The sequence below is a fragment of the Tupaia chinensis genome, unplaced genomic scaffold (genome assembly GCF_000334495.1).
Source record: "Tupaia chinensis unplaced genomic scaffold, TupChi_1.0 Scaffold000118_1, whole genome shotgun sequence".
Lineage (NCBI taxonomy): Eukaryota > Metazoa > Chordata > Mammalia > Scandentia > Tupaiidae > Tupaia > Tupaia belangeri.
Window position 1 is genome coordinate 353,090 of NW_006159584.1, and position 25,470 is coordinate 378,559.

Genomic DNA, 25,470 nt, shown 5'->3' on the forward strand with positions numbered 1-25,470 from the left:
GAAAGAACAGGCAAAATATGAATTTTAGGTAGCTTCAGAGATGAGCACCCAAATGGCTCCCAGTGGCTGTCTCTCAGTTTGCACTGTGGAGAGAGGTTTGTTTTGGCTGTGTAGATTGGATATTTATAATTTCTGATTAGAGTAACTAGTAAACAGGAGCTAAAAACTAAAATCCAAGCCCGATAGGTTCATAATTATGATAGTACTATCTATACTTATTTAGAGACCAATCATTATTTTTATTTAGAGGCTTTAAAAAAAAAAAAAAAAAACCAGTATGGGCCAGCCTGTGGCATGGTGGTTTAAGGCAGCTGGATCCCACATGGTTGATTGTCCAGTTTGAGTCCTGGACCCAGCAGGTTAAAACACATGCCATGTACATGTGTGTGCATGCTCAAACTCCCAAGAGGAGAAAGGATTGTGGTGTGGCCATCCCCCCTGGGGGGTGATTTCTTGCTTTCTGTCTCTCTGTCTCAGGCCTGTGTGCATGCATGCCCAAAATCTAAAAAGGAGTGAGAAATGGAGGAGAAGGTATTGCAGTGGTATGACCATAACCCATGGTGAGTGCTTTCTCATATTCCTTCTCTCTTTCTCTCTGTCTCTCTCTAGTTAGCCAATGTACCCTCTGGCAAATAAAAGTATAATAACAATAGTGTTACGGGACCACTAATTAATATTTAAATGAGGGGACTTTAAAAGACTGTGGAAAAGTTGAATTAAAGTATAAGTTTATTTTGGCTCAAAAAATGTGAAAGACATAGTTTTGCATATACACATTTTCTGTGAACTTTTTGAATACCTATATATGTACTATTCAGTCATACGTATTAATCTATTTAATTCTCATAAAATACCATGCTCGAAATGTTAATAATCAATCATTAATTAATGTATTGAACTAGAGTTGTTTGACATTTACTGAACTTCAGATATACAATCCCACTTCATTCTTGCAATGCTAAGAGGTAGATAAAATTATCAGCATACAGATCTTCAGAGATACTAAATAATTGACCAAGATCATAAAGGTAGTAGTGGATAGAAGTACTTTCAAGTCCATTATCTGGCTAATAATCATCCCTTTATTCCTGGAAACCTCTCAAACTTTGGCCCCAACCCTTAGCTTCTCCATTCATTCACAGGGAGTTCACAGGAAAGTTTCTAACTCTCCAAGTTCAGTCTCTTGACTTAGAGCCAGCATCCAATGTACTATATGAGATAGGAGAAGTTAAACGTAAAATGTCTTAGGACACTGACTGACACATTAGTACATTTTGTTTAGTTTGAGCTAAAGTGTGTTTCTTTTTATAGTAGGTGTTTTAGTACACTGATGGAATGTAGTAACTTTATTCTTTTTCATCAGGATTTAAAATAATATATAGTCCAATTTTTAATTATTCTTAAACCAATGTTTCTCATTTCTCTAGCACCTCTCTTTTTGAGAAGTCCCAAACCTGGCAGAGATATGCAGAGAAATATAAAGGGTTACACTCAATTAAACCCAAAACTTAGTGCTTAAGAATTAATTTTCTCTTCTATAAGCTTTCCATACATCTCCAAATAGTTTGTTTATTCAGAGAATGCTTATAGATCAGGCGCCTGACTTTCTCTTTTCTATTGCCTACTATTCAGGTAGATTTCAAAAAGGGAAAAGGAGAAAGGAATTAAGACTAATAATATATTTGTTTTTTAAAATTTCCCCTTCTGTTCATCATAGAGCACACGTGTACACATGTGAGATTGAGAGATAGAGAGAAAGACAGAGACAAGCACCCTCCACAGGGTCTAGCCATGCCATGATATCCTCGTTCATCCCTACATGCTGTCAGATCTTGGGCACTTGGATGTGTGACTGGTGCATTTCAGGATGACTGACCTAGGGATTCGAACCGCACTCGCCATGTGGGATCCACCTTCTCTTGAATAGCGCGTTACTGCTGCAACAAAAAGCTTGCCCAAGACTGACAATATATTCTCAACACAAGACTATACATCTCTACTAAAAAACTTTGGCAGAACATATTAATGGAGACATTTTCAAATCAAATAACTAAATATAAAACCGCCATGAAGAATCTTGACTTTAGAGCTGTTTGTTAGTTTTTCTTTAATACCAGTGGTATCAGCAAACATTTTCCTGTCTCGGAGCTGAGGTATGGACATAAAGATAACCTAACAAGAAGCATACTTAATAGAAGTCTTCAATAGTTTCCGTGTTAGAATCATTTCTTTCATGACGGAATATTCGCAATGATCAGTTTCTTGCGATTTTGAATCTTGTCATAGTTTTACTGATAGAAAATCTATCTGGAAGGGACCAGCAGTTAGCGTAATAGCTATGTCGTTGGACTCCCACGTAGTCGACTGCGGTTCAAGTCCCAGCCTGGTGGCTTAACCTCACGCCGGGCGCATGTGCGTGCATGACCAAGATCCCGAGAGGAGAATGGAGGAGAAGGGATAGCGGCATGGCCATCCCCCCCTAGGGGGTGATTTCTCGCTTTCAGTCTCTCTGTCTCTCTCTGTCTGTCTGGCGAGTGCACACACCCTATAGCAAAAACCTTTCAAAAAAAATCTATCTGGCATAGTGAAACCAGGATTATGCCTATCATTTGCATATATTTCACTGAAAATCTGATGAAATCAGCCTCATTTTAAAAAGAAGTAGTATCTATAGTTTAGACTGCAATTTATATAACAGTAAAAGTTGATTTAAAAGCAGAATTAGTTAACTTTATGGTTTTCTGCCAATACTATGTCTTCAAACAAAGTGGTGGTTAAAGTACTGGGTCCCACATTGCCCACCTGTGATTTGAATCTTAGACTTAGTGGCTTAAGAAACATGCCAGACATGTGTGCGTGTGTGCTCAAAATCCCCAAAGAAGGGAGAAATGGAGGAGAAGTGATTGGATTGCGGTGTGACCATTGCCCATGGGAGGTCCTTTTTCACATTCCCTTTTTCTCTCTTTCTCCCTCTCTCATTCCTTCCTGAGAGTACAGGCATCCTCTGATAAGTTTAAAAATAAAATAATGTACAATCTCTAGTAATGATTATATTTCATTTTGCTTTCAGAAAGATAATGAGGCATGCATATGTAATCTTTCAAAAGATTTAAAAATGGAAAAATGAAATTATGAGATGTGCACATCATGAAGACCAAGACCAGGTAAAGCATAAGGTGAAATGAGCATGCAGGCTAATACAGCAACCACATGCCCTGAGGCCCTGTGTGGTTCTAAAACGCAGCCACGTATCACCTTTGAACATTCTAGTGACCAAAGGAAGAGAAGCATGTCAGTCTGCATTCATTCACTAGGAAAACGCCGTTGATCTACAGGCACATTGCTAGGTGTCCTTAACAATATTATAATCTTTTAAAGGAAGGTGAAAAATTATGTAAGTGTTCTTGAATTAAAGTCCAACTACTTATTCAAGAGAAGCACATCTTTTTTTGATATTAATGACTGAGAGAGCATCTTGTTGTAGCTTCTCATAAAAGAAGTCTAATTTTGACTACGATTTTACTACTGTAATTGGCGAACAATTATAATGAATCAATGATGCAGTTGTCACAATAATATGTATAGAACACAGACAAGACTTTGTGTATCAGCCTGAAGGAATCCAAGAAGAATTGGTAGATAGCATTTAGGACTTTCTTGCAAATGAATGAATTACTAAGCAATTTCAAGCAAAGGGAAAAATAAAAATAAATAAATAAATAAACAAATAGGGGAAGAGGGGAAGGAATATTTAGGCACTCCAAGTAGTTCATCTTTTCAGTTGTGTAAATCTTAAACAACAGATAAAAATGAGTAGACAAGCAGAAAAGCAGACCAAAAAGTACCTGAAATGATATGAAAATTAGTAAAATTTTGATTAGCTAAGGACTGAAAACTTTCACAGAATGACAATGAGATTTTTAAGTTTGGGTAAACAGAGAAAAATATGTTGGAGAAATTGGGTATAGAAGGGTATAAAGAAGGAAAAAGAACTATTCTAACGATCAGGGTGAGAGGTGATTACACAGAGTCTGACCTGCAATCATTTCACAGGACACAAAAGAGAAAAACAGACCGTGGAAATAGAAGATTGATTATTTATATATTTGTTTGATCGTGAAGTCTCAACTCATACTGATGTAAACATGAAGCAGTTTATCTTTCCCACATTGCGTCTAATTATAGATTCACTCTTTCTCCTGGGAACTAGGCTCTCAGTAATGTCAGTATCATCTCACAATATTTTAGACACTTTGGGTTATTAAAATAGTCTCTTCTCCAATTCAAAATCCTACTTCTGGAAGTGAGGAGGTGGTGTGGTGTTTAATTGGCTGCTCTCACATGACCAGTCGTGGTTCGAGCCCCAGATCTGGTGGCTTACTTTTTCACTTTCCCCTTCTCTCTCTGTGTCTCCCTCTGGTCAAATTTTAAAAAGAAAATAATAAGTATATATAAAATTAAATAAATAATTAAAAAAAAACCCTGCCTCTTCAGTACAGACTAGTCTTGTGGTAAGGGGATCTTGACTAGTCTTCTTTATTCCTCTTCCTCCCCTTTTCTTCCGTGTTATATCTCATATCTCATTCTATAGATATCAATGGCAAAGGGACAGCATTGCTTTCCTGAGCAAACCAAGATTTTAAAGGCAGGCATATTGTCCCCATTCTCTTGGCCACAACTTTTCAGACTAAAGTGGCCTGGCTATTTATTCTGTGAGAAGTCTTTGAGCCAGACTTTCAAGTATTGACTCTTTTGTGTGTTTGTTTTTGTCTGAAGGCTGTTGCAAAGCTGTGTCTTGCAATCACTGACGAGTAGGTCTGACTGTCTATTAGCCTATTTCTCCCTCCCCTAGGGCTCTGTTTCTATGCTGCCAGAAGGAAGTCTGTTCAGATAACTTTTCCTATGAAGACTCAACCGCCCAACACTCTTAATCTTCAGTTGAGTGGCCTCCAGTCTAAACTAGAGAAACTTAGATTTATACATCTATGCATGAGCACAAAGCCTAGCTCCTGGTACCTCCTGTCTCTTTAGATCTCTTCTCTCCTGAATCCTTTCTTCACACCGTGGCAAAAGAGCTCTGCCAGTTGGATGGCTCTCCACTAGTTTGCAACTTTGTGTGGAGAGGAAAGCTGTTGACACATTTCTTCTTGGAAGAGAGGAGAGGAAAGAACAAATGTTCTCTTTTGTAAGGAGAAGTGAGAAGTAGATGAGATGATTGCTATTCACCAAACTCTGTGTTATGAACTTATTGCTGTGTGCCCCCAAATTCATATGTTGTCATGCTATAATGGAAGCAGCAGCTTTGGGAAGTAACAGGTCATGAGGGTAGAGCCTTCATGAATGGGATTAATGTCCTTACAAAAGGGTCCCCAGAGAGCTCCTTTGCTCTCTCTCTCTCTCTCTCTCTGCCATGTGAAGAAGAAGAGAAATCTCTCCAGATCAAGCCACGTTGTCACCCTAACATTAGCCACCTAGCCTCTAGAACTGGAAAATGAAATTTCTGTTGTGTTTATAAACTACCCCGTCTATAGTACTTAATTACAAAAGTATGAACTCAGACACTGTGTGTCTTCACAAATGCACCCACTCCTCTTCTCAGTTCTGTCTTGTGCCTCTGGCAATTGACAGCCATCAGGACAGTCTTTCTTAAATCTGGAAGAAAGCTGAGGTCCTCACCTAAAGGAAACAGATGTCTGCACAGTAATGTCTTGCTGTCGGGATTCCTTCCAGGTACAGGAAGAGACTCCAATAACTACTTTATAAAATTTTGTTATGTGACTTTTAGGAAAACTGAATGTGATTGGTAAACAGTTGTTTAAGCTATCTCATAAAGGGACCAGCAGATGGTGCAATGGTTACATCATTGGACTCCCATGTGGGCAACTATAGTTCAAGTCCCAGACCTGGTTGCTTAAAACTCATGCTGGGCTTATTTGCGTTCATGCCCAAGATTCCAAGAGGAGAATGGAAGAGAAGGGATGGCAGAGTGGCCATCCGCCTGGGGAGTGATTTCTCACTTTTTGTCTCTCTGTCTATCTCTGTCTCTCTGGCAAGTGCATGTACCCTATAACAAAATCTCTTTAAAAAGCTGAATAATTTATTTTTAAAAATATATCTCATAAAGTTGGTCTGAAACACTAAAGGAGTGATCAGACATTTTATAAAAAATAAATGATACAAAAAGGTGGGGTGGTTCTAGATGGAAATACCTTTCATTTTTAGACATGTTTATTTGAACAGCTTGGAGGAAAAGCAGGTAGAGTGGCTAATTTGATCTGTGTATCTGCTTTGACTAAAATAGAAATTTGGCCTTCAGATATGGACTTCAGAGTGACAGATATCAATTTTAAAAATAGAATTTTTAAAGCTAAATCTAAAACATATTTTTAAAATGCTTGAAAATATTTATAGAATTATAGAACTTTATGAGGGAGATACTTTTGATGTCCTTTTTTTGGTCCTGCTCAATCTTTTTAAAGTAGGCTGTACTTATCAATACTATGATAGTTAAGTATGAACATAGGCCTTTAATTCTCTGCAGAAACCTTAAACAAAACAGTTCTTAGAAATTGTGTAAATACATTTTCTTATCTAACTATATTTGCGTGGTACCAAAGATTCTATATGTTTGTACTCCGTGATCAAAGGAGTGATTTTCACCCTCTGATCTTAGGATCATTTTTTATGGTTTGGGAACTTGGCAATTAGGATCATAGATTATTTTCTTGGTATCCATCAATTTGATAAATCTAAGACAGTTACATGAGTTCTTTAAAGGAAATAATAAATCTAATAAATATACTTTAGTAACCATTTCAAACTATATTTATGCCTTGAAATCTAAAGCCTTCATTTGAGGTTTCTCAAGAGTTCTTGTAGAGTGTTACAAAATGGCTTCAAATGATGCTTTATAAATTTTATGTGATTCCTTAGTGGGAAACGGTCATGGACATTTTTGTCTTCACTGAATGTGATTAAATCATACCAGCTCTTAGACACAGAATGCTTCATTCTTACTGGATTTAATTTTTTTTCTTATTATTTCTTTAAAACTCCCTAAGCAATTTAACTAAGTTGTTAAAAGAAGTCTGCCTTCCCAAGTTAAATGGAATCAGAATTTCTCCAATTTTGTTATTACCTCAATTCATAGGAAAATACTTCTCACCTACTTAAAGCAATTCTTCCACTAATAAACATTAATACTTTGTACCACTTTAAGACATGAAGCTTTTGGCTCAAATTTATAATTTTTAAAATTGTATCCATTAGGTATAGAAAATTTATGAAGTGCTGGGTTTGAAAAACTTTGAATGACTCTACAATCTATTTTGCACAGTTGAATAAATCCAATGGTTATGTATAAATTACCGAACAATCTACAGGTTTTAGAAAGGATCAAATTCAGTTGACTGTCCCACTGCAATTGTTAGTTATGTGGCTATTTGACTGCCCAACAACCACTTTAGTTACTTTATTGAGTTTGTGGTACTAAGTAGACATACACTATATTTATAAAAATGATCTAACAATCAATTATTAGGACCAAAAGAAGAAATTATGATAGCTACCTAGAAATTTTAAATACATAGATGCTATAGGACAGGAAATTATTGTAAAGCATAAATTCCAAAACTTTATGAGATTCATTATGTTATAAATGACTATAAGGTAGACCAAATTTCAGGTAAGTTACTTAGGGATGCAGTGTACTATGCTTTTGGCTTTTGATAAAAGCATATTAAGAATGCAACTCTTGGGAACCAGCAGTTAGCGTAATGGCTATGTCGCTGGACTCCCACGTAGTCGACTGCGGTTCATGTCCCAGACCCGGTGGCTTAAAACTACGCTGGGCACGTGTGCGCGCATGCCCAAGATCCTGAGAGGAGAATAGAGGAGAAGGGATTGCGTCGTGACCATCCCCCCGGGGGGGTGATTTCTCGCTTTCTGTCTCTAATGTCTCTCTCTCTGTCTGTCTGGTGAGCGCACGCGCCCTATAGCAAAAATCTCAAAAAAAAAAAAAAGAATGCAACTCTTATAATCTGTGTCTTCATTACTTAGTATCACTTAATGTCTTGCTGTCAGGATTCCTTCAGGGACAGGAAAAGACTTCAATAACTACTTTATAATATTTTGTTATGTAACTTTTAGGAAAATTGAATGTGATTGATAAACAGTTGTTTAAGCTATCTCATAAAGGGACCAGCAGATGGTGCAATGGTTACATCACTGGACACCCATGTGGGCAACTGTAGTTCAAGTCCCAGACCTGGTTGCTTAAAACTCATGCTGGGCTTGTTCGTGTGCATGCCAAGTTTCAATAGGAATTACACTTGTACTGTGTTAATTTATGCGTCGTGACCATCCCCCCTGGGGGGTGATTTCTCGCTTTCTGTCTCTAATGTCTCTCTCTCTGTCTGTCTGGTGAGCGCACGCGCCCTATAGCAAAAATCTCTCAAAAAAAAAAAAAAGAATGCAACTCTTATAATCTGTGTCTTCATTACTTAGTATCACTTAATGTCTTGCTGTCAGGATTCCTTCAGGGACAGGAAAAGACTTCAATAACTACTTTATAATATTTTGTTATGTAACTTTTAGGAAAATTGAATGTGATTGATAAACAGTTGTTTAAGCTATCTCATAAAGGGACCAGCAGATGGTGCAATGGTTACATCACTGGACACCCATGTGGGCAACTGTAGTTCAAGTCCCAGACCTGGTTGCTTAAAACTCATGCTGGGCTTGTTCGTGTGCATGCCAAGTTTCAATAGGAATTACACTTGTACTGTGTTAATTTATTCAAAATTAAGTTTATAGTGTTTGTTTGTTTGTTTGTTTTACCTTAGGCACATGTGCTTGCTAGAGAGAAAGACAGACAGACACAGTAGAGGGAAAGTGAGAAATCATCCCCAGGGGGGATGACCACAACGTAGTCCCTTTTCGTCCATTCTCCTCCTAGGATCTTGGGCACTCATACACACACGGCAGGTGTGATTTTCAAGTCACCAAGTCCAGGATTCCAACCACAGCTGGCCACATGGGAATCCAGCTACATAACTACTCCGCCATCTTCTGGCCCCTATTTCTGTATTTCTAAGACTTGAAAGAAACCTATTATCTTAGCATTAGGAAAGCATACATAGATGGCCTTTTACGTGTATCTCCATAGAAATATCTCTATTACATTAAAAATAACTAGACTGCACAGAAACCAAAGATTTAGGAAGATCTCCTAAGCATTCAAGATGATTTATTTCCTTCTCTTTGAAACTAGATAAAAACTTTCCCCAACTGGGGGGGTGAGGAGGAGTGGGAATAAAGAGAGAGAATAATAGAGTTTAGATAGCATTATGTCCCTGCAAAAGAAACTGTCCTGCATTTCATTTAGATCACTAATCTGGAAGTAAGGAGGGAAAGATCAAATAATTCACACGCTGGGAACCTGAGTCTTAAAATAACAAGTGGCAAGACCCCAGGGTTCTGACTTTAACCCACAAGTAAGAAAGTTATCTCATACTGCACCACATCAGAACTGACATGTCAGGACTGACCACCATTTGACCCCTTGGTTACCACTGGACCTCTCCACTCTATGGATATTTCCCCCTTTGCATTGAGTTAGTCATCTCTACGTCATTTTATCCTCTTTTTGACTCCATCCATTCTTTCTCCTTCATGGCTTTGGTTCCTAACCAGTTGTTTACTTCAAGGAAAGAGAGAGGGAAAAGTGATAAAGCAAGCCAACAGGTCCAGGACTCAAACCATAGTCATGTGGGAATGTCCAGCTCCTTAACCATCATGCCACCTGCTGGCCCCAAGTTCTCTGACTTTCTTCGCTTTCAAGTTCTATTTTAATTTGAATTTGCAAGTTTCTTTTTCTTACTCTGAGGAAAGGCAATAAAATGCAGTGTTCAAGAGCACAGGTCTTGTAGAGAGAAAGAAAGGCAGGGACGCTGGCTCTACTGGTTTCCAATGGTTGATCTTGGGCAAGAATCTTCTCTGTCTGAGCCTCAGGCTACTCATTGAAATTGAAATTAATTACCTTTTTAAATGGGTGGAGAAATGAAATGGCTTAAATGGTTCGCAGAGTTATCCATATACTGTAATTCTAAACTCAAAACTGGGCTCAGAGAGAAGGTTACAATTGATTAACCAGTTCTGCTCTGGAAAGGGAAGAGGTGGGACTGTCATAAACACCAGAGGATACCGATCTTGGAATACTTTGCTCTTATGATCCTCAGGTCAAAATCTGGGTTGTTGAGGTGTTCTTCTCTCTTTTATTGACATATCACTTTTTAATCCAATTAAAGGAAATGATCACAATTTATGTAGTTTGTTTTGTTTCAAAGCTGAAAAGTAAGTTAAAGAAAAAGTAAGATTATTTACTATCTTTAATATCGTGGGGTGTTTTTGGTCATATATATTGTTTTATAATATTTCTGTCCATTTTTGCTCTATGTTTTCAGAAGTTCTTAGAGAATTGTATGAGTTGAAGGGGATCTTTAAGGCCATGGTTTTGTGGTTAAGACAGGTAGATCCCGCAGGCCAACCACACAGTTCAATTCCCAGACCTGGAGGCTTCAAAAACACACTGTGTGTGTGTGTGTGTGTGTGTGTGTGTGTGTGTATTTGTGTGTGTGTGTGTGTGTGTGTGCGTGCCTACCTCAAATCCCAAAAGGAGGGAGAAATTGAGGAAAAAGGATTGTACTATGATCATGCTTCTTGGAAGTGGGCGAACTGTCTCACTTTCTCTCTCTCTCTCCAAAGAGTACCTATGTGCAGTCTCTGGAGAAAAAAAAAATTATTTTCTTTATATTCTTGCCTGAGCTGAGACTTGCCCAAAGGTACATATAGCTATTGGTATCTCAGGAGCAGATCTGAGATGTAGAAGAGAAAGAACACACCTTGGCATGGGAGATCAGAAGTTTCCTGTTTTTGAGTGAGGAAACTGAGTCTTGGCCGAGATGATGTGGCTGGCACAGTCCCGAGGTCACATAACAGGAAACTAAAAGCCCAACCTTAAAGCCCAGCCTTTCTCTTACACTACTGTGTGTCTTCTTCCTTTTCACTAATAAAGGATTACAATCCTGGTAATGCTGGCCTTTGGTCTCCCACTGAGAAGGTACCTTATTGGTTAATGGTCCCTTGGTAGCAGTGAGTGGACTAAATGGCTCTTTGTGAAGATTCCTCATGATTTAAATTGACCTGTACTTGTGAGACCACATTTGAATTTATAACCTAACAAACTGCCACAGTCTATTTTGAAAGAACACAACTCACGTATGATCCACCCTATTCTCACAATGCCTACGAAATAATCATTCTTCTAAGGCTTTTATATTTCCTGAGACGAGTTTTCTTCCTCTTGCTTTTTCCTGAATGAGGAAGTGCTTATACTCTCACCTCTTAAATTACATTTTAAGGCCTCACAAACCATAGCAAAGGAAGGGACAGAGTCAGCACTAATTTCATAAACTATCTGTAAGGGAATTAATTGCAACCTGACTTATTTTTCTTTTAGAAAGAAGTTGTAAAAAGATCCCATAAATTTTGAAGGAGAAATAAATTCTTTCTCAAAAGGGGTGAGAACTGTAGTAAAATGTTAAAATAGCACAAATTAAAGCTGAGTGGAATCTCCTATAAAATCAAACCAAGCCAAAGGGTAGTAAATATTACTCTGAATGAAAATCAGTGTCTTTCTCGCAATAAAACTGATAAAACATTATATTTAAATATATGCTATTAAAGGCATTCTGAAACAAGATTCATGAAAATTATATATGTCAAGTGTTTTATGTTGAATTTAATATGTTTTCTCAAAGTTAATACATGAAATGGTAAAACTGACTTTTTTTCTGAATAAGGTGATACATTCTGGAAAAACAGTTAAATCAAGATGTTATCTCAAAAATAAAATCAATTTCTTTATTACCATATGAAATTAAAAGTTTAATTATTTCTCAATATTTGTAGTGTCAATATAGAAATAAATATGGTATCATCTCTCATCATCCACATGAGGCTTTTCTGTATTATATTTTTTCTCTCAGTTTCTCAATATTTTCTCTCTCTACCTTCTATGTGATGACTGAATAGTTAGAAATTCAAATTAACTTTGACTTTACACAAGAAAAAGTATCATCAGTATATCTCTATTGTCAAGAACTGTACCATACCTAGAGCAGATGCACTCAAATGTATTTACTAGTTGAAAATCTTAGAAAATTAAATCTGTAAAAGTGATACGTATAGCACATTCTTAAAGCATTGATTTGAGATGAGCTGTTCGTCATCATTTAGGGTATTCTCTACATGTTAAAAATAACTAATATGCCATTAAGTTTTTATGGAACTTAATGATCTAATCTTCACTGTAATGTAAACAGGACAGTCTTTTGAATCTTAGACCTAAATATCAGTCTTACTTCTGCCACTAACTAACATGTCCCTTGATTTCTCTTCATCTAGTTTTCCCATCTGAAAAATGGGAACAATATTTGTACCTATCCTTATAAAAATATTGAAAAGATTTTTATGAGTTGATGTGTATTGAAGCATTTGAATCAATAACAGAAAATTTAGAAAAGTTAATTGATATTTACTTTGATAATGGTTATCAATATTACTTTTGCTTACTTTAATTTTGAATAAGTCAGTAACTGGAGTGCACCAATCTTGTCTATAAAATTATGGACATTGATGGGACCAGCAGATGGCATAATGTCTATATCACTTGACTCCCACATAGTCGACTATGTTTTGAGTCCCCGACCTGGTGACTTAGACCTGTCAGTCATATGTGCATGCATGCCCCAAATCCCAAGAGTAGAATGGAGGAGAAGGGATTGTGACATGGCCCTCCCTCTGGGTGACTTCTCACTTTTTGTCTCTCTGTCTGTCTCTGTCTCTCCATTGAGCACACGCACTGTATAGCAAAAATCTCTCTTAAAAGAAAAGAATATTATGATCATTAAGATATGTTGTCATCAATTCTATTTCAGTTCTAGAAGCTAATAATTCTGTGATTCTAATATAAGATAAATATAGTGTGAAAACTTATTATATAGATACTCTTCAAATGTTTGTATAGACCTCCCCATTAAAACTAAAACATGACAGAAGTCATCTGAAAAAATAGAAGACACATCAGAGAATTTGGATGGAAATGCACATAGTGTTGAATTCAACCCCAACAATAGTTCATAATGTCATTTTGTCAAGGTACTTGTACAAGGCTACTTCAAAAATTCATGGAAGAGATAGAATTAAAATACAAGTTTATTTGGCACAAAAAAAATTAGAAACTTATGAATAGTTTTTTGCTTGCTTGCTTGTTTTATATTTGTTCTAGGGCGTGTACACTTACCAGAGAGAGTGTGAGAAAACACCCCTCAGGGGTGCGGCCAGGTCCACAAAGCATCCTCCTTCATTTCCTCTCAGGATCTTGGGCATGTATGTATATGTGCCAGGTGTGTCTCTTAAGCCACTAAGCCCAGGACTCAAACTTCCCAGTCAGCCATGTGGAATCCAGCTACTTTAACCACCATGCCATCAGTAGACCAACATAGTTTTTGTATAGTACTCTTTTTCCATAAATGTTTTTAGAAGACTCCTCATATCTGACCTATGAGTCTCTCTTCTCTATACTCTCTAGCTTCTTACAGATTCATTGTAAGAGGTAAAGAGCCAGCCTATCATTTTCTCCATCAAAAAGTGAGTAAGATATGGCCATGCAGTGGCATGGGTAACATAACAGTCCACAAAGTTGAAACCGCATGGGAAGGTCCTGTGTTCACATCCAGAGGTCTTCCTATGAAAGCTTGGTGCACATGGTCCTGCCTGGCTGAGGCTGAGGGTGGATCATGGCACAAAGACTCTGGTGGGGAGGGTGCCTGTCCCTCTCTCTCTCTCTTTTTCATTGAAGAAATAAATAAACTTTTTTAAAAAGTAAATAATACAATGATTTTAACAGATTTTACAGATGTTTCCCACAGAATTCCAAGAATTTTGTATTTTACAAGCTTCTGTATATACTAGAAACTGAGTGCCATGGTCAGCACTTGAAATGTTATCAATCAGGTTTAAAATACAAGCTGTAATGCAAATTGCACATTATAATATGTCCCCTCCCCAAACCCTAATTTCTTTTATAGTTCATATAGAGTAGGAAAGAGAGGTGTCTCAGAGTGTCTTTCTGCACTTGGTAGATGATAATGCAAAACACGAGTTACGTAACCTACAGCAAGCTCTTTGGCTAAGTTTGTAGCATTTGGTAACCTCTAATTTACATGTGCTTTCTTTGGATTTTTAAAAGTCTGTCCAATTTTGTCTGGTTTTGAAACATCACTTTTGGAGGTCAAACAGTTCTTTTGAAATGTTCACAAGCTCCCCCAGTCCACTCTGATGGATTGAAACTACATTTTCACACCTATCTTCATCTTTCAAACAAAATGCTCTTATAAAACTGTAGGAGTTTGTGGCAAGTGACCTGAGGATTTTCTTTCTCTGCTTCAATCTTTTAGCCAAGGTTTTAAAGCACTCAAGTGATGTGGTTAGCATCACTATGAAGGTGACTTGGCATTCATAAAGATGTTCCATACCCTGACATAGGCAAAGCTGCTGACCGTGGCTTAGAACCTTCAGTGAAATACTGTTTGGAAACACTTAATTTTTGAATATTTGATATTGTTTATTTCAGTCTGCTTTTGTTGACTGTTTGTCTTTCTTTCCTATGACACCTTAAATAAACACATTTTATTTTTAATTGTCAAGAGATGTACATGAATAGGTATTTACTGCAATTGAGTTCATTGATAGAGTTTAAAATTGATAAAGTTATTTGGCATATTCTCTGTTGGGAAAAGTGATCAAAGTAAGAAAAGTCATATCTTCTAAATATAAATATATATATTCATTTGTGTGTAGAGACACAAAAATAAAAACTGAGCATTTCCTTTCAAGTTCAGAGGATTTTCTCTTTCTTAAGAGTTTCTAAATTTAAAGATTTAAAAGAAGCAAAACATTTAAGGGATGCAAAAATAGAAAATTATCTGTTGATGATAACATGTATGATAATATCTTTAACTGGACTAATATATAAGAAAAGTCATATCTTCTAAATATAAATATATATATTCATTTGTGTGTAGAGACACAAAAATAAAAACTGAGCATTTCCTTTCAAGTTCAGAGGATTTTCTCTTTCTTAAGAGTTTCTAAATTTAAAGATTTAAAAGAAGCAAAACATTTAAGGGACGTAAAAATAGAAAATTATCTGTTGATGATAACATGTATGATAATATCTTTAACTGGACTAATATATAGTGTATTCATGCTGGGAAAAGTCATTTTACAAGCTGTTATAATATACAGTGATTGAATGTAAAAAAAATTTAAAACTACATTAGCAAAAACACAAAATTAACTTTCTCTTGTTTCCTTAAGCTTCTGATTATATTTTAAAAATTAAATATTCGCAGAAAAAAACCTTGCTCTTTATTGATCAATTAGTCCACTATAATGTTTTATAGTCATAATTATGTCAGTCATATTAATTTATCCAGCTAACATATATCATTTTACTTCCTAAAAGTATGAAGATAGATGTTATAATATATATACACGTTTATTTCTTCTGAGAGAGAGAGATCGAGCACCCAGCAAGGTCTCCACACTGCAATCCACCCCCAGCTTCAGCCAGCCCCAGATGATAGGCAAATGTGTGCCCAGATAGCTCAGAAAGGTGCCCAGACACAAATCCAGAACCTTCCCATTTGAGTCAGGCTCACAGAGCATTGCATTTTACTGTTGCACTACCATACAGTCCAAATAGATTCTTGAGTAAGATCTTGTAGTACTTGATGTCTACCCATCATAATATGGTAATACAAAATAAATACATTTATACAGAAGAGCTTTGGCTTGAGAGTGATAAGATGCCTTATAATTCCACCTACAGCATTCTAAATAAATGCAGATGGCCTCAATGAGTCCTCTCCATTTTTATTGGCCCTTTTTCTATCCAAACACTTTATTCGTGTGACTTCATTACCCTGAGAGGCCTTACCAGAGTCCTTGCATAGCTCATCACACACCATGCTCTTTGTTTCCATCACTCTGAAAATAATTAGCTGCCTAGATCCATTCTCTTAGGAAACTACCCTGCTAAGGTTCTTATGGTCGACTGTGTTATATTCACAAATAGCATACACATCCTTTCACCTTTCTGAAGTTAATGCTTTCATCTAGGAAGGCGGCATAAATTTCAGACCCTCTCAGGGCAGTTGGAAAGCTACTTTTGAGCAGGTAAGCTGTTTATTACTTTTGGAATCATATTCTATTACGTAGCTGCTTGTTCTTTGCTACACATTGATCTACTCCAGAGAGAATGAACATAAATACAGTAAAGAGTGTAGGATGGTTTTCCAGAAAGATTTGGCTACACTACCCAAGTAACAGATGTTGGAATAACTGGAGACACACATCTCATGGATGTTGGATGTGGCCCATGTTTATACAAGGGTTTTTCTGTTTCAGGGAGGAAAAGAATGATGTATACATGGCTGGTACTTTAAAGGAAAACCAGCCTGTCTAGCCAGTCTTTTAGTGGGATATGTTGTTGAATCAGCAGGGAGGTTTCTGGGTATCCACTGGTCTGTCCTTATGTAAGCACTGAACTAACTTATAGCCAAAATAGTCAGAAAGGGCTGGATATACCTCTGCTGTAGAATCTGATTTGTACACAAAATTAAAAGGACATTGCAGAGGTTACTGGTTTTAATCTTTTAAAGATTTTGAGTGGATAAGGTGCTTTTTCCTTTCTTTCCTTTTCTCTCTTTTCTTTTCTTTCCTTTTCTTTTAGAGCTGGACTTGAAGGAAGAGTAGGTCATTAGGAACAAATAAAATCCTAAGAAGAGCATGGGCAGACTTAGTTCTCACAGATCTTACATTTCGTTGTAGATACCATCACTGCGATGACCCAAATGCACTGTGAACAGTCAGTATCCTGTTTTCTTTTTAATTCTCTTCCCTCTACTTCATATCTTTCCCCTTTGGTTTTAATGCTAGTGTTTTAAAGTGCCTAAATATTCTCTTGATATTGTTCTTATTTTAACAGGATGATTATTGACATAAACTCATCATGGTTCAGACATAAGCAATCAAAATCAGTAAGAATGATTTTAGATCAGGAGTCTCGAATCTCTGGGGTTAAATACACTGGGCTCTCCTCAGAAAAGAAGTGGATTTTTAAATTTACACTTAGTGTGTAAAAACCATGTTGGCAAATGTGTAACATTTAGCACTCTCCACTTTCCATCTTCACTTTATACGACCGCATTACTCACCACACTCACCTTTCATTCTTGTTAAAAGGGCCTCTTTTGTATCTTGATAAATTACCTTCTATTGGATTGTTGGAAAAGTCCTGACACATGTTTGTCTAGAAAAAATGCATCATGACTTTTCTGACAACCCAATACATTTCTCATGCCCTTTAATCTCAGCTTCTATTTTTTTCAATTAAAGTCTAGTATGAAAGGCCATAAAAGCTGTCTTCACAATCACTTCTCTCAAAAATCATTGTTATTTTCAAATTCTATGCTCCATGGTCCAGCCTGTATAGTTCACTCCTTGCTAATGCATTTCTTTGTGAGAATATGATAATAGGTACCTAATTGTGAGCTTTTTATATTAAAGACATTGTTTATGTGCTAAACAAACAATATTTAATCCTCCCAGCAATTGTATGCATTTCTTATTTATTTAATTGTATTTGGTATTATTATTTTAGTTTGCCATAAGGCATGTGTGTTCACCAGAAGCAGAGAGAGAGAGCGGAGAAGTGAGAAAGCAAGCAACCAGGCACGGACTCGAACTGCAATCAACCATGTGGGAGTCCAGCGCCTTAACCACCATGCTACCTGCTGGCCTGAGGCAGGTGTTCTTAGAAGAAGGGGAGCAGAGACTGGGATCCTCCACAGCAATCAGGAACATGTCCATGCCCTTGGTCATCATCTTTCCCTGTTGATATCCTTGTTTATCACCATTACATCACCCAAAATATCGTGCGGAAAAACTGGGTGTGTGTTAATAAAAATAGTGAATGCCTTGGTAGCACAATTGACAGTTCCAACAATAGCCAAACCAATGAATATCCAGGTTTCTGGGAATTTCTATTTGTACCTTATATTGCAGATAGAGCTTTTACATTAATTTTGAATGCCTCCTTTCACCTTTGTCAAGAATCCAGAAGGGTACAAGATGAGGGACAAAAACAGAAATGATGAGAAGATAATTGCATGCTCAACCATGCCAGAACAATTGCTCCCAGACCCGATATAGTGAGAGAGATGTCATGAATCATGAGGTTAAAAAAAAGTTTCAGAGCTAAGTGGCTAACCACAGAAAACTGCATGTAAACCAGCTAGCCTGTGAGAGAGAGAGACAGAACCCACAGATGCACGGCATGCATTTTCTAAACCACTTACCTGAGAATGGGAGATAGTAATTGCAAAAATGAGATCATGCAAGTGCTTACTCTGTGCCCATATTAGGAGATGCTGGCGAGGTCATAAGCATACCAACAATAAAATAAATAAATAAATAAATAAATAAAAATAAAATGGGTGATTGCATATGCAGGTAATGGTACTGCCTAGCCCCAAAATAATTTTCTTGCCCAATTTAAGTACAAAGGTATTTTCAGTGCTATAATACCTGTGATATAAAAACAAATCAAAACTAGCAGTATGCATTGCTTTCAATTCGTCCTTTTTCTTCTCCTCTCTGTGATTCATGCCCATTCCCACTGATGCCAAGAGAAAAGATATGTGTAGTATGGGTGTGGGCTGCAGCAATAAGAAGGTATCCTATGAATCTGTTCTGTATAAACATTTTTCAGAGACATTTATGTAATGCAAGGGACTCAAACCTTTAATTTCCCTGTATAGTGTATATGCATTATGAAGTTCATTAGAATATAATGAATAGTGAAGTCCTGATACCTTAATAAAAAAAAGAACACAACTTACTATTTAGACAGAAGGGACAGAAGCAAGGGACATTCCAAACACCTAGAACCCAACAGACAAGAATTGACTGAGAGACTGGGTCTGAACCAATGAGAACCAAGATGGTACCTGGACCTACTGCTGCCTAATCTTTTTTTTTTTTTTTTTTTTTTTTTTTTTACTTTTAAAAAATCTTTTATTGGGTACATTTGAGGTTTACAAAATGTTGAGATAAATACAGCTACATACAGATTAACATAAAATTTTTTCATTTGTGTAGTAAAAGAAGCTAAAATCTATTACACAAAAACTTACCTATCTCTTAATCTATTTTTTCATTTTTTTGTATCAATTAAGTGGTTTTTCCCTATCCTCTCCTTCCCTCCTATTACCCACCCCCCCCCATTATCCAACACCCTGTTCTGTCTCTAGTATCTACAGTTGCCCTCCCTGCTATGATAACTTCTAATCTTTCAGTTTCTGTTCTTTCCTAAGTAAAAAATCAATTTTTTGTTTCAATAGATCTTTTTGGATCAGTCCCTGGCCTAGTGGTTAAGGCAGCTGAATCCCACACAGCTGACTGTGTAGCTTCTAAAGCAGGCCTAATCTCCAGAATCATTATACCCTCAATGTCCAGTGTTGTCATGCTAGATGCTGCTCCCACCTCCACCATGACAGCTTGAAACAACCATAGCAATACCAGAGCTACTCTAATAAGGCCAGAAAACGGACAGTGGTTCCAGGAAAACCACTGGGTCTTTCTGGAAAAAGTCATAAATAAACCACCCCTTACTTAGGCTGGCATTAAGCCAAGCCATATAAACCAGACACCCACCAAAGTATGGGGCTGCTCTTCTTCCTTTTGGGTAACAGGTCTCCCTTTCCTCTCAGAGGAAGGAACGAAGCCATTTGCCCATCTTCTCTCAGCAGGCTGCTCCACCTATTAAGTAGTCTGCTCGGTACACAGTCCGTAGTAAATTTGCTTCTACTTTCCTGTAGCAGCTTGCTCTTAAGTTCTTCCCTATGCTAAGGCATGGACCCTCACATCTCGGGTAGAAACTCCCAAGAGTTGAATCTCCCAGCAACACTATCATTGTACTCCACAGCAATTGATGCCATTAAATCTTCCCAACCCCATCTTTACAAACCCAATATCACTTAAGGGATGACTGTACTATTTCCATTTACTTTTTAAAAAAATTAAAAGTAGTCATTTATATATATATATATATACATGTATATATATATATATACACATACATGTATGTGTATATATATATATACATGTATATATATTTACAAATTCTATTCCAAAAGGAAATTTTTAAGCATTGGAAAGCTACTAATACTAGTTATATAGTTACATATTGTGAATAAAAAAGAAAAAGGAAGCATTTTGTGCCAAAAGAAAATGGGCCTATGACTTAGACCAAATATACACAATATTGCAAGTGGTCTTTATAAGTTAATTACAACTCAACACAATTTGCCTTTTAGTATTTATTATGATAATGAATTTTCTATAGCTATTTGTTCTATACACACCACAGTATAGAGGGAGTAGGGGTTAAATGTAGATTTTAATTAGCTCTGAACTATAATATATTTTTACTTTAAATTCTACTTTAACTTAAACAGCTTAGTCACTTGATTTACATTTAGTTCTGCATGGAGAAACTTTTTTTTTTAAATCATGGGTCCTGTGTGCTCACCAGAGAGAGAGAGAGGAAGAGGGAGAAAGCACCTTTGCATGGGCATGGTCATCCACAGCCCCTTCTCTTCTCTTTGTCCATCCTGTTGAGATTTGGGGCATTCATGCACACATGCCTGGTATGTTTTCAAGTCACCAGAGCTGGGAATGCAAACACGGCCCTGTGGGATCTGGCTCCCTTAATCACTAGGCTACAGAGCTGGCCCAGGGAACTTTTTAAATATAATTTGAATTTGTCACAAGAGAAAAATAACCAAAACATGTGTTTTTTAAGATTATGAGCAAATTTTTGTATAGAAAATTCAAGAAGGTCACAAAGACATAAAATATAATTGTGCATTCTAAGACTTAAAAATTTTGTTACTTGAGAATCCTACTGTGGGAGAGATTGTAAAGACAATTAAATTCTTGAGAGAATTTACAAAAGCACTTCTAATATAAATAAATACAGAAGTTCACCACTTTATAAGTAGACTATATTTATAAAGGTCATTTGTAAGTAAATAGAGTGAAAATTGATAAATAGCAAAGTTGGAAACATTTGCTAAATTTGACACATTTGAAACTAAAATACAGTTTTAAAAAAGGGGCTTTCTTAAAAATTTGCTGTAGGGCACATGTACTCATCTGAGAGGGAAAGAAAGTGAGAAAGCACCTCCAGGGGCAAGCGGGTAGTCGATGGCCATGTCACAATTCCTTCTCCTCCATTCTCCTCTTGGGATTTTGGGCATGCACATATACACACTCAGCATGTTTTTCAAGTCACTGGGGGTCAGGACCTCAAACCGTGCAGTTGGCTATGTAGGATCCAATAGTTAAGAACTTCCACACTGGAACCAGCAGATGGCATGATGATTATATTGCTGGGCCCCCATGTAGTCCACCGTAGTTCTAGTCCTGGGCCCAGTGGCTTAAAACTCATGCTGAGGGCATGTGTGTACATGCCCGAAATCCCTAGAGGAGAATAGAGGAGAAAGAATTATAGCATGGGCACCGTACCTCCCCACTGGGGGAAGATTTCTTACTTTCTGTCTCTCTGTCTCTCCAGTGCACACTCCCTATAGCAAAAATCTCTCTCTTAAAAATAAATAAATAAAACCACCACATGGCCAGCTGGCCCCCACAATAAAAGGAAATTCTCAAGTATCACTTTGTTTTTCATTCATGAACTCCTTAGTTATTATGGTATAGTATAATGAACATTTTAAAATTTACTTCAAGTTAATTGTTAAGGAAAAAATCTGGCGCAGTCTTGATGGCACAGTAAGTAGCATACTGAACTGAGGTTCTGAGCTTATCTGACCAATCACAAGCTTGAGTCCCAAGGGCACTAACAGATCCAAAAATACTCCAAGTGTGTCCATCCCAAGACTCCAATACTCTGGAGAGCTGTGAGAAAGCAACTGTGGTGTGATTAGGCCCTGTCAAGGTTATCTCCCCTTCTCTCTCATAAATGTGTACACATGCTTTCATTCAATAAAATAAACTTTTTTCCGTTTTTTTTTTTGTTGTTGTTGTTATAGGACACATGTGCTTGCCATAGAGAGATAGAGGAAAGAGAAAAAGTACCCCCAAGAAGGAAGAAGGAGTAGGGGAGTTGACCATGCCACAATCCCTTCTCTCTGTTCTTTTCTTGGAACTTTGGGCCATGCACACGTACATGCCCAATTAATTTTTTCAAGCTGCTGGTTCCAGGACTGGAACCAAGCAGTTGGCCAGGTGGGATCCAGCTACCTTAACTACTACACCACTGGCTGGCCCAGTAAAATAAACTTTAGAAGAAAAATGAGCAAGTTAGAAAAATAACACCTATACTATGATGATGTGTATGAAAACAATAACTCAAAACAGAACCATATGCAGAAATACAAGGGGATTTTTTTTATGAAGAAATGGAATTAAATTATTTATTTTGGTTCAGACAATTTTGAAATCCATGCATAGTTTATTTTTTTAATAGTGTATGTTTTATGCTTTCCATATTTTTGTTTGAATACCTGTCATATGTATGTTACAGAATAACACCTCAAAATATAATGATCTAGTTTTTTTGTACTTCTTTCTTTTTGGTTTTTAGTTTTTTTGTTCATTGGAGAGAGAAAAAGAGAAGGAGAAAGAGAAAGAAAGAATGTGAAAAATCACCCTCCAGGGAAATGATCACACCATAATCTATTTTTCATTCTCTTCTCAGGATTTCTGGGCACACACATGCCTGGTGTATTTTTCAAGCCACTGGATCTGAAAACTTGAGCCATGCTGTTGGTCATGGGAGATCCAGCTACTTTAACCTCCATGCCATCTGCTGGCCTGGTTTCTTTGTATTTTTCTCTCTGTTTTTCCTTTATGACAGAGGGGTACTCATCAATGGGGGTACAATTCACATGCCACAATTCTCTTTTCCTCCCTCCCTCCATCACTTTAAGGTCTGAGCACATGCACACAAGTTTAGTGATTTTTTTCAGGCCATGGGGCCAGAATTCAAACTGCAGTTGGCGATATGGGCTCTAGCTCTCTCTGCATAGCATTTAACCACTGTGCCATGGGGACATTACTATATTTCTCCTTTTTAAAAACTGAACGCCAGAGACTCTCTCAGACCATATAAAAGCAGATGAAGAAATTAACAAACAGAACAAAACGAAAACACCTACTGACCTAAGTCCAGGACAAAAATAACTGGGTTCATGCTTGAAATGACTAGATTTCTGCTCACAAGGTATAATTAAAATGGGTTCAAGGACCTGCCTGTGGTTGTGATTAGGGTGGTTGGATCTCAAATGGATGACTGTGCAGTTTGAGTCCTAGACCCAGCAGCTTTAGAAACACGCAGGGTGCATGTGTGTGCATGTCCAAAATCCCAAAGGGAGGAAAATCTTGAGAAGTGATCGTGGCATGGCCATCCCCCATGGAAGGGATGCTTGCTCACTTCCTCTCTCTACTTCTCTGTCTTCCTCTGGTGATTGCATACACCCTCTGGCATTTTTAAAAAAGGGTTAAAATAGAGTGCTAAAATTGAGAAGGAAGACACTTACCATCAGACCAAGGAGTGAAGTGAAAGAGCTTTGGACTGATCTTCCGCCAGTGCCAACAGCAGATCTCTGCCAGCCGTCTCCTGGCATCTCTGTAAGTCCCAACCCCAGGGTGGGTGACTTGGGCATGCCCAGTTAGTAAAATAGAGGGAAGAGGAATCAAGAGTATTTTTTACCTTATCTCTGGTTTAAAGGTTTTACAATAAGAAAGTATTTATTACATGTTTATCTAATTGAAATAATTTTTTTTAAAAATTGTATAACTGACTTTATTTTTAAACATAGGACAAAAAATAGTAAAGTGTTTTGAAACTTTCTCCTCAATAGCTGATGATATTGGAAGTGATTTTTGCTAGAGGAAGTTTAGGAAGCAAATGAAGATTTTTATGAGATTCTTAATGGATCTTCTGGATATTTCCAAGAACTTTGCAAGTTGTGTTGGTGACATTTAATTTGATGTCATACCATATCAATTTTCTCTTTTGATGTCTCTAACGGCTTAGAATGACAAATTTATTAGACATGATTTGGGTCCATTTGGGAGAGATATAAAAATATCCAAACTTGGAACAGAAAAGGAAAGTGCGAAGGTTAGATAGGGCCTGTGAATAGAATAACAGCTGCCATGAATTGGCATTTATTGAGCATCTTCTCTAGGCCAACCACAGTGGTTTAGCATTATACATAAATTATATGACTCATTCTTCCAAATCACTTTATGAGGTAGGTGTCATTATGATTACTGTTTTACAAATGAGGCAGCTGAAGGACAAAAATGTGAAGCAGGGGCCAAATGTGGCACACTGAAATTATACGATGCTCTGTGAGACAGACTGCCAGTTCAAGTCTGGAGACTGCCTTAAATATACAGAGTAGGTTATGCACATGATCCAGGCTGGGTGAAACCCAGGGAAGATGGTGTGGTCAAGATCCTGTAGGCGGTGACGTATCTCTATCTCTGTCTCTCTCACTATAGAATAAATGAAATTTTAAAACTTGAACACGTAAAATAAAAAAAAAAAAACTAACCAAAAATAAAAGAAGTAAAAAGTTAAGCAACTTATCCAAGGCCACACAGCTGGTGAGGGGTGAAGAAGAGAGGGGACCCTAGAAAGAGAAAAGTATAGCTCTCGAGTGTTACTCTCACCCACGATATTATATTGTCTTCTGGAGATGATGAAAATCATCATAAATGGAATGAACTGAAGCCAGATATAGAAACAGGAAAGTGTATAGACTAAATGGTACAATAGGAAATCAATGTTGCACTAGACAGTTTCTTAAACAACCACTAGACCACAAGGTGGCAGTGGTAGCTTAGAACAGTTAAATGTTTGGAGCAAGAGTCAAACCCTAGTCCCAGGGTGGGTACGGAGGAACTGTGTCACCTTTGTTCAGATGTAGGGGATGTTTACAAGTCAAAAGTAACTTGTATATGAACCTTTGAACCTTTCTAGACGTATAATCTTTTTTACCTGTCGTTGGATACAATTTGCTAGTATCTTGTAGAGAATTTTATATTCATCTATATTCATCAGAGATATCAGTTTGCAGTTTTCCTTGTTATGTCCTTGTCTATCGGGGGATGAGAGTGATGGGAGCCTCATAAAGTGAACTTGGGAGGGTTACTTGCTTTTGGATCTTTAGAAATAGTTTGAGCAGAATGGAGGTTAGCTCTTCTTTAAAGTTTTGTGGAATTCACAAGTAAAGCCATTGGGACTTG